Raw genomic sequence first — 12,020 nt, forward strand, 5'->3', positions numbered from 1 at the left:
AAGTGAGCGGAAGGAGAGGAGGGGTGGAGATTATTAAGGCAGGGATGAGGGAATACGGAAGATCGCCTAAGTAAAGTACTGTAAATAGAATGAAAAACTGGACCTTGATTACTTGATTTTGAGATTCTGAAAAGGTGAATGAGCAGGTCAAAAAGAACAGTTGGTTTTTTGGAAATGCCGTTAAGATTGTAATTTGGATTAAAATATTGGTCTATTTTTTAACATAGTGCAGCACGTCTCTCGTATCTTATCTCAGTTTCTCACATGGTATGTATAATTTAGAGACCTTATGTGTCTTTACATTGTTTAATTTCTTCGATACTTATGTATTTAATTTGCTTTAGGCTGATGATGACGTACTGTTAGGTCGAAACTAGTCCCTAAACATATATGTAATTTAAACTCTGTACAGTTTGTATTGAAAAGGAGGACCTTATTAATACATTATTTTAACTCTATTGTAATCACAGTTTAATATGGATCTATTATAATGAAATTTATTTCTTTTAATTATTTATATGAAGTAAAAATATGGCTTGGCAGCAAAATTTTCCACGGAGTGCAATGTATTGAGCAGGTGGGAGAATGCAACAACACAATACGGAAGATCATTTGGGGTCTCTGGGGACAATGTTTGAAGGGTAATTAGCTTATGGAAAGCTATGTTTCCACCAACGATCATGCTCAGTTGGAAAGCCGGCATTTCTAACTATAGCCCGACAATGTAATTTCCATTGCAGTAGACTTTTCGCAGAGATAGGATGTCTATCTTATCCCACTCCTCCTGACAGGCTTTCTAGAGGTCATTGATAGTGCTTGGATGTCTATTTTCTAAGGCCCTTTTTAAGGGTCCAAATGCACAGAAGTCCATGGGTGACTCATCAAGTGCCTTTACCGGAATGCCAGTAAAAGGAATTGCACGGATTCCAGTTTCCATCTCCTTTCTCACTAAGAACAGCCGTTTCGAACAAGAGGTATGGCTGGATGCTTTATCTTCATGTACCCATACCTGATTTCTTGCCCTCTCATGCAGTGCTGGGATATCCGTGTTGTGAATGGGTGTTAAAACCTCGTGCTGATAGCATGTAGAGTTCACCTTCACATTATTAGCAACACAGTGAATGGTTAACTTGCGACTGTAGCATTATCCACCGATGATCATAAAACCCCTTGGAAAACTTTCCTGGCATTCTTTATACAATGTTTGATAATTTTTTTTGTCTATAGGGCAGTAGTAAATCGAGTGGGGTTTATTACAGCCACTAAGGTACACACGCATGCTTCATCTAATGCCACCGCATTTTTTCATCTGTCCCCTGCCAGATAGCCCTCATACAGCTTTCTTGCGTTAGTGCGATGTTCCGAAATGTGATGAAGCAACAGCTTGTGAACTCTGCGCTTTTGCCGCTTTTCAAATTGCAGGTTCTGGTTGATTATGGTGTTAACTGTTGAAACAGACATCCCCAACTTACATGCGATAGTCCTTTGGGGGGCAGGGTTACCATATGAGACACACTTTCTTCACCATTTCTGGTGGCTGGTCGTGGATTTGCCTGTTTTTTACCCTCTGGAATTAAGCCCAGTTGGCCTTTGCCTTTTTTATTCAATACAACACTGATCCCGTTCTTTGATATCAAAAAATCACACTTCTTGCACATTCTTTGGATTGCAGAATAGCTATATTTAGCTTTGGAAAGGGCTGTTTTGTAGCCTTCCCAATCCGCTTCAGTATCGTTACAGCTAATGTCATAAAACTCTACACACACGTTCTCAGTATTGACATAAATCATCACTCCCCATTTCGATGTGCTCAAGTTGATAACAGTGCCGCCAGCGGCCTCCAAACTTGTCACTAGAGATTCCGAACGACCTTCTGTAACCCCGTGGTTGACCAATTCCGACTAAACTCCAAAACAAATCAATTAATCATATTTGCTTAATCCAAATATAAGTATCAAAAAGGTTGAAATTTACTGTTATTGATTCATTGTAAATAGGATTTGATACGGGAAATGAAGCTGATTTCTTGTAAAATCTGAAGGCTGAAACACTTCCCATTTGAAACAGACTATGGTTTAGTATGTTGCCAATTCATTAAATGGCCATAGATGAATCTATAACTTACCATAATACTAATGTGTCAGTTCAATTAAGTAATTAATGTTTTCCAGAGAAGTGAAAAATACTTATGGCAAGTTGCAGGAGAAAATTATTTTTCTGCCACCTAAAACTGCCATTGAAAAAGTGTATACAGTATATGTAATGTAGAATATACAATGTAGAGTATATAATTTGCATTATATATTTACATGCACATGGTTAATAATAAATAAAATATATGTTAGGTTTCATGCAAAACAAAACTTGTTTATGAGATTTTTTGTCAGTATTAGGCACTCTCAAACTACTATGGGATACTTTTAAACAGTTGCTTTGCTCCAGTAAGCGATTAATTATGCAGACAGTTAAAACTTTCTTGATAACTGCAGCTATGATTCATGATCTTGATGTAAAACAAAGAAAGCCAAGAATTGGGTTTGATTCTTGGTCTGATGCCTTATTTGTTTCTGTTACTGTATTTGCATTGTGTTATAAAGCAAGCAAGCTTGAAGTTTCATAACTGTCAATATTGTGGTCATAGCCTTGGGATCTCCAGTTTTACATGGAATCAGAACCACATGGACTTGACTTTTCATTTCAAAAATCCTACACACATTAGGTGGTATTTGAACCACGATCAACTTGGTAAGAAGCCAGACAAGATGTCACTCAGCTATCATATCCTTCTTTCTCAAGTAAGAGAATCCGACTTTTTAGGCCACGGATTCCCACCCAGTGTGATGTACAGTCTGATGGGGTGTGCGACAAAATTTCTTCTAGGTAATCTCTCTCCTCCTCAAACTAGCGCACCACTAAAGCTGGTTCTAATAATAATAATAATGTTATTTGTTTTACGTCCCACTAACTACTTTTTAAGGTCTTCGGAGACGCCGAGGTGCCGGAATTTAGTCCCGCAGGAGTTCTTTTACGTGCCAGTAAATCTACCGACACGAGGCTGTCGTATTTGAGCACCTTCAAATACCACCGGACTGAGCCAGGATCGAACCTGCCAAGTTGGGGTTAGAAGGCCAGCGCCTTAACCGTCTGAGTCACTCAGCCCGGCAAAGCTGGTTCTAATGCACCGCTTCATCTAATGAGTTCATTCATAATGCCTCATGATGTCAGTATCTTACAATTGCAAGGAGGACTATAAAAGTTTTCCATGTCATACTTGTACAAATGAACAGTTTCTACAGTGAAAATTGTGCAATATAAGCAGAGGAACACCATATATTGAGAAACTCTGTGGAACCCATCGAGTGCAGATTTCTCATTAATTTTAATATTTGTGTTTTCAAAAACAATAATAAAACTATTTTATCAGACATTTCGTACATAGATAAATTGGGACTACAGCACCTACCTTTCTCTTTCTCTGATGAAGCATGATATGCTGCTTGTATTTAGAAGAATGCTGCCACTTCTTTGCTAACATTGGCCTATCGACAATAATGGATGTCTGACAACACAGAAGTCTATATTATTACTAGTATGTAAACCTGTTTTTGACAATCAAAATGATTATGTGTAAAATAATTGGAAATTTGAAATCAGTATATTTGTGTATCTTGTGAATAAAATTTTTCCATGTTTGGTTTAGAGGCATGTACTCTATAGAACGACGACAACAGCAGAATTCAGGCAACAGAAATGAGATTCATTAGGACTATGAATCAAAAGGACAAAATCAGAAATGAAGTAAATAGGAGGGTAGCTGGCATTGAGATCTGTATTACCAGTGTAATAAAGAAGCATAGACTTCAATAGTATGGGCACATTATGAGAATGAAGAGTGAGAGACCTGCCAGAAAATACTTCGATATTACTATCCAAGGAGAAAGGCCAAGGAAATGCTGGATAGACACAGTGAAAGCATATGTAGAAGAGAAAAATCTCAGATGGAAAGATGCCCTTGAACACAAGATGTATGCAGACAGGAAGAGACGGCAAGCTGTTGTATTGCAAGTGACTAATCTCATCTCTAAGCTGTTGTATACCATACTCAGGAAAATGGAGTTGGATGATGATGATGATAAATAAAAGTTACACTTCCCTCATTACATATTCTACATGCCATTTGCATAGGATCAGAACAGGTCTTATGACAATTTTTTGAGAAAGAAGCAAACATGCAAAATTTCATCTAACCTGTATCTTGACCACAGGCGCAGCTCCATAATATGATCTGCAGAGCTGCAGACCACCACAATGAAAGATATACAGTAATATATAGCGATTAGCGATGCCATCCTTCATATTGAGTGTTTATATCGAGCCAAAGATCGATACCCATACAGCTGTTGGTGATCTGGCAACCCTGTTTAGATCTGTGAACAACAGAACATTAGGAGAGCACACTTACCTACAGCTTTCTTCCGATAGGTGGCTAAGAGTTGTCCATAAGGTTCTGTATGAACTGCACGCCTTACAGTACGTCTGGCCTATTCCCATGACCATAGAGTTAGTAAATAATACACTAGAGGTAGCACCAGCGCCACTGTCCGTGAGAGAATCGCTGCAGCGAGCGAGCATGTTGAAATCTCAGCTGTTTGGGAAAAACTCCCTCCATTGTACTCATCAGTATAAATAGAGAACTTTTAAAACTGTGTGGATATTGATATGGTTTAAAATTCTTATGTGTCAACATTCTCAGATACTACAATATAGTTGTGATGCTTCTGTTCAGTAAAAAGCCCAAATAGCTTAAATACAGGATAAATGCGTGATAAAAGAGGATGGTTGTGATTAAGTAACACAAAATCAATTTACTGTTCATGTTAAGTCTTCAAACAACGTACCTTAACTCTTTCGCTGCGCTATTTTTAAACAGAACACTTACAGAAAAATGTAACTTTTTTCGTATTTTCCAAATGAACTGAAATTCAATTTTTGTTAAAGGTTAGTGACATTCAACTCCATTGCACCATTTTTAACTCAACTTTGGCAAACTAGCAGTGACATTTGACCTTGAAACACACATTACTGTGATACATCTCCGAACATGGAACTGGACACATTGCAGGCTGCCCTGGGTAATTTTTACAAAAAAAAAACATAGTGTCTGTTTTCTCTTGCACAGTCCCTTTCCTTTCTCTGAACATTTTGCTGGTAATATGGAACAAACAACACAATTAGGTTTGTGACTCTTGTCCTGCTGCTCCCCAAGAAAGTGCGTCTCCGTCAGGAGCGCTTGAGGTATGTAATCAGAAGGTCTTCCTCGTTTCGCCGGCGGACTGCGCTGATACTCTCGTAGAAGTCCGATTATAACAGAATTTCTGAAGTCAGGAGCACTAATTGCCCTTTTTTGAAGCTTATTGTATAACATTCTTCCTCTCATTAGTGAAGTTTCAATGCCATCTCTAATATCCCGCTAGTCCGAAACAAAATGAAGATCTTCCTCGTTGGCACTTTCTCCCGAACAATTACTATGCACATCATCACTTGTTTCATTGTCCAAATTTACTGAACAGACTGAATCAGAATCGGCCATTAAAAGATTGAAGATTTCGTCACTGTCATTACTAATGTTTTTCCGCTCGCTCATAGCTGCTGAGTGCAGCCTGCTATCGGCCCGACAGCTGACAGAAATGTTGGCGGGCGGGCGGGTGAAAGATAACAAGTAAACATAGGTCCAGTTTTCGCGGCAACGTTTTCAAACAATGCTTAGTACATAGTCAATACATGACTATAGATGTTTGTATTATTCAATGCGCCTTTATTAAATAAGCGCGTGGAAAATTTAGCAGGAAAATACCAAGTCGACAAAAGTCAACTTCCACAGCGAAAGAGTTAAGATTGGCGGTATGTATATTTCTCTATCTTTTGTGTAAATGACCAGGACTTCAGCATAATTCTATCCAACGACCGAAAACATTCTCTCTCATACGAAACGGATGAGCGAGTTCTTAGGCCTACAAGTAATCATGACTATGTTTCTCCGTAATGGTAGTGAATTCTTCCGAGTTAGGTAGTCATGATAATGAAAACAGAAACGCTACTACCATCAGATGATGTTCCCCCTCCATTAAGAAAGCCGGCTCTCAAAGATGTATGCAGGTCTTGGAACCTTTGTAAATATGAATTTGTCGATAGGTAAAAAAAATTTCGATAAGCGGAAGAGAGGCTTTATTTTCTGTAACTTTTTAATTGTTGTTTTTTTTTGTACAATTGTTATTTATATTGTCAATGTCCCTCTAAATCGGGGTCTTGCAAATTGAGATGAACATGTACCTGTATTATTTTGGTACATTTTTGAGAACTTCACACTGATAGGACATGGAGTGAAGCGTTTTCACAGAGTTGGAGGACGATTTCACACGAGCTCAGCTGACACTTCCCGTATGCAATACGAATTTAGATTTGTCTATTAAACTTACTGCAATCGACTGGGTGTCACAGAGCAGAACCACCATCATTAGTCAGCACGAGCCGCTACTGCTTCACCACCATGGAAATAACTCCTCCCCAGGCTAGAGTCTTGTCTCTTGCTTTTAGATGGAGGCAGTGTCGTCATACATGCCAGAATGATGTTTGAAGATGATTTATTAATTATACTGAAAGAGGGTATTTTTCACTAAATATTGCAGTTCAAATGTGGTGGTCACCATTGTAATGTAATGTATTCTATAAATGGTGCCAATTTCAGCCATCTAAAAATTCTCATTTCTGCAGTATCACTGTGAAAGGCAACAGAATTCAGGGATGGATGTAGTTCAAATTTGTGCCAATTGATGAAGCTGTGCTTGTCAACATGGCGAAGAGCACACAACCACAAAGAAACTGTTTTCCTTTGAAGAGAACAAAAATTATAGTTGTGAGAGTTTACTTGTAAAGTGGAGATAGTAAGCCATATCTGGTGCCAATATCAGCTTTTGAAATGTTCTCGTTTTCTCAATAACACTGAAAGACAGGCAGTCATAGAGATTTTATGTTCAATGAAATCTCAATGCGATGATACTACACAGACAGAAAAAAATATTGTTGTTTTTATAAAGAGGGATTTAGAATTAATGGGTTCTCATGTCACTTGTTGAATACAATAACATCTGAAAACTGAATTACATTTACTACCTGCCACATTCTATTTAATTTCCACTAATATGAGGTTTGAAATACAAAGAAATATTAAATAACAATACCTTACCTATTTCCAGCAGAGTATATTCGTAGTGACCATGTAATTTTAATTGTTCACACTATGCAGCACTCCACTACTGTAAACTACCGCAGATAAAGAAGTCTGAAACGACACTTCATTTCAAATTCCTCTTCACTGGCAGAGAAACTCACAAAGATCTAATTGTGTTGAGATTCACTGCTACACCGAGCTTGATAGCTGCAGTCGCTTAAGTGCAACCAGTATACAGTATTTGGGAGATAGTGGTTTCGAATCCCACTGTCTGCAGTCCTGAAGATGGTTTTCCGTGGTTTCTCATTTTCACACTAGGCAAATGCTGGAAATGTACCTTAATTAAGGCCATGGCCGCTTCCTTTCCTCTCCTAGCCCTTTCCTGTACCATTGTCACCATAAGATTTATCTTTGCCGGTGCAATGTAAAGCCAATTGTAAAAAAAAAAAAAAAATCACTGCTACAGTTACAGCAACAACAGCCTGGGAATGTACGACACTGTATCAAACCGAGATAATGAATGGGCTATTTAAATTTTAAGCAGCTATTCAATAGCTACAGTACTGCCGTTAAAATCTTTCTGGTATGCACACTACCTAGATCTTCCTGGAATTCCCTTTTTATTTTTTTACAAGTTGCTTTATGTCGCACTGAAAATGGGAAACCATGGAAAACCATTCAGGGCTGCTTATTCAAGAAATTGTCATCTGTCAGAAAAGTTTGGAAACCGCTGCCTTAGGCCACATGGCTTGGGTTTCATCTTCACCAGTGATTAAAGACCATATGTTCATGTCCCACGTGATGCTCCTATTGAAAAGCACACTGAGACTTGAAGTTCATCCTTTAATCACATATTCACTATGGGCTTGTATTAAAATATTAAACAGAACAGGGTAAGAAATTACAGCTGTGAAAGGCACTAACAGCAACTGGTAAGGAAATTGTTTTATATCCTGCCACCTATCAGTAATGGAAATTAAATTTTCATAACTACTGTCAGTTTGAAAGTGCCTTATGTACGGTTCAATTTATTATATATTTTTTTGTTTTGTTTGTTTTTTTTTTTTGTTTTTTTTTGGTTTTTTTTTTTTTTTTTTTTTTTTTTTTTTTTTTTTTTTTTTTTTTTTGTGGATATGATGGATAGTCTTGAATAATCTGTGTATACTGTTCAGAAAGAGATCAAGCAGAATATGTCTATCAAATAGTATACTGTGTTGGTTTGAATGTATGTCATAAAACAATGATACAATAAAAACTTTGTGCTTATTTGTCGTGTTCTTTTTTCTGAAATTTTGTTTCAAATATAATAGATATCCCTTTATTTTGCTTTGCGACAGTTCTATGAGGTATGTACCTGAACTGTTGTTATGCTTCCAATATGTTTCACAATTGTCTAAATCTTGTTTCCAAATACTACAGCACTGACTATTGAGAAGCAAATCATTTCTGGCTGTTCTAGTTCGATTTGGTTGCGTAGTCGCAGATTCTGCTCTGTGGTATACAGGAGCACATGTTCATTAGACTCAATCTAAGCAACCTGAGTGTGTAATTCATTTGTCTGTTGAAAGGATTTTCTCCCTCATTAACAAAATCTGGGCGTATGAGAAATCACATCTAAAAGTATAACGATGGCTTTCTTTTAAAACCTCGTATGTCCCAATGCTCTTCCTACCCATTATATTCCTTAGGACTGGTCACGTGTCCCAGGCACATATTTATATGTAGTCCATCAGAAAAAAATTTCGTTGTGTTCATTTTCCTGTGCTAATGCGTAAATGAAAATGAACCTTAAATACATTATACTGTAGGAGTACGTAAATTCGTCATGCAGACAACATCCCCAATACGGTATATTAAGGTCCATTTTCCTTTACAAATTAACATAGGAAAATGAACACAATGAAAATTATTCTGATGGACTGCATACAAATGTGTGTCTGGGAGGTGTGATCAGTCTTAAGGAATATAATGGGTAGGAAGAGCATTGGGACATACAAGGTTTTAAAAGAAACTCATCAATAAGTAACTTTAACTTTTCTGAAAATTGTTTAGAAAACCATGGCTTTTCTGAAATCGCCTCCACAACTGTTAAAAAATAGTATCTAGTTAAAAGTACAAACTGGTTGTGAATAAAAGTGACATTCTTATGAAATCAGAGTGTAAATTTTAGTACTAATTATATTAAAAGTAGATATAGGAATACTAAATTTTACCTATTCAGTGTTATCTTGCAGATATTCCAAAGAAATTAACACTGAAAATTATCTCCTCAGTTTTAAAGGCTAAATCTTTGTTGAAGACATTTTATTTTTCACAGGATTGTTTGCAGTTTCATGAGTTTTTCCCTTATCTTCATAACTGTTAAATACAGTAGTACTAAGTAAAAAAATTGAATCAAAGAGAACCTTGGAAAGTCTGGATAAATGTGGTAACAATAAGACTTTTATAAATCCCTAACCCAGGGCCTGTGCAGGAAGCTGGAAGCCTTCAAAATGTGGGTCTATCGGCAGATGTTACGTATCTCGTGGACTTAGAGAGCAGGGAATACTGAGGTGACAGAAAGACTAAACAAGAAGATTGAAGTATTCCTTTGTATCAATTTGTAACTTGAATATTTTGGACACGTGATGCAGAATGAATGGTACAGGATTCTACAGTTGGTGATGCAGGCAAAGATCTGAAGACAACAGAGACCTGACTGAAGAACCTGAGGGACTGGTTTGTGCATTTGAAAAATAGTGGGTTAGAATCCCACTGTCGGCAGCCCTGAAGATGGTTTTCTGTGGTTTTTCATTTTCACTACCTTTCCAATCCTAGCCCTTTCCCATCCTTCCATCACCGAAAACCTTCATTGTGTTAGTGCGACATTAAACAAATAGCAAAAATATATATATATATTTAAATAGTCTCATATAATTGTAAAAGTATGAACAGTAGAATATTAGGTGTTTTTTTTTTGTTTGCTACTAGAATGGTCAGTGTTAAGTGAAACATTTGAATTAGGCCATTATTGCAGTACAAACTTTATTCAGACTTATTTGAAACAGGCAGTTATGGCATTAATATTCAACATCACTGACTTAGTCACAGGAATGGTTTTTGCAGTTAATATAATAAGAATGGTAGGTAGTGGATATGAACTCCAGCAAAGTCATTAGATTTTTCTTCTTCAAATCACCAATATGTCGATTGAAATAAAGCAAATCGAAAGTCGCTTTTAACTCACATTTTGCAAAATGTACTTAATCAGAAGTAACATCTGCATTGTTAGAATACCTTTAATGCATTATATGAGGACATGACGACTGAAAAGCCCCTTTATCTTCATTCATTCCACCTGGGAATTAAGTTGAGACAATTTATGTTATGTTTTCTGTAAACATTGGAACAGACTACGGGAATTACCAAGAGACTACCATATGGCTTGTATCAAGCTTGGCATGATAAGAAGTCTTGACAGCTGACGCAGCAGTTTGCTAGTACTATGGTTGTCTGACGAGAAGTCGCATGCATGTGGAGTAAAGGGTGTGGAGGGTAAGCATGGCTGATGCGCATGCGTTAATCTCAACTCTCAAGGCCTACCAATAAACATCAGTTCCATCCGTGATGATTCTTGTTAACTGAGGTGCTGTTGTGAAGTTTCAAAAGTTGTAGTGCAATTGCATGTTAGTTACACATTTACTGTAAGTACTGCATAATGAACAGTTTAATAATGAATCCGCATCTCTTTCAAAGAGCTTGCACTGTTTATCACGGCTAATGTTTGTAGCTTAGTGTAGTAGTATCTGTTACTCCTTCCAAATTTATTTTCAACTTTTTCAATTTTCCTTCACAGTACTACTCCACTATAAATATATAAATTTGTTCTATTACTATACTAAAACATATATAATTAATGTTATTTCAATTAAATCAATTTTCCTATTCATCAAATTTTAAATTGATACTTTCAAAATAATTCGAATCGCACGAACATCCTCTCAGTGTAAATGAAATGCTTTACTTTAAGCTTTATTTTGCATTCTAGATACACTTTCCAGTACATCTACTATGTTATGACTAGGGCTCGGATTCATATGCACTAAAAACTCCGAAAATATGCATGCACATATGCACTAAAAATGTTGAAAATATGCACGAAAATATGCACTAAATATAAAACATATTGCAATTACCAAACAAATCATTTAATTTTAACTCAGTGTTAAATTGATAAACGAGTTTCACTCCTTATAAAATGATACATGGCAGTAGACTTCAACAGTTTTTCAATGTTTTCAGGAGTCGATGACATTCTGTTGTCGGACATAAGTAATTTATACGCTGAAAATTATCGTTGTACGTCGACGGACGTAACTGGGCAATACTTGTACACTGGCTCTGACTGCTCGGAACATCCTTCTGGCAAAGACTTCAGGCATTTTTGCAGTTTAATCTGGTAAAACATTGCAATGGACGAAGAGCAAGTTAACAGAAGAACGCACTTGTTTAAGCAAAATTTGGCAGGCAACTGTAAGGAGAAGGAGGAAGGAATGTCAGAAAGAAGGAAGCTGCAGTTGTGGAAAACGTCATTTTCCATCTACCTACTTGTACTGCGACACTGAAAGCACTTTCCTTGATCAGGGAAGGTGTCTCATGTTACCAAGTGATGTGCAACATACAGATTTCATTAAATTTTTCATTTCGTTCAGAAATCTTAGATAATCCATCACACATAAGAGAAAAATATGTCTGTATATGCACTAATGTTCAAAATATGCACTAACGTTCAAAATATGCATTTGCATATGCG

This window comes from Anabrus simplex, chromosome 4 (assembly GCF_040414725.1).
Source record: "Anabrus simplex isolate iqAnaSimp1 chromosome 4, ASM4041472v1, whole genome shotgun sequence".
NCBI classification, from domain to species: Eukaryota; Metazoa; Arthropoda; class Insecta; order Orthoptera; family Tettigoniidae; genus Anabrus; species Anabrus simplex.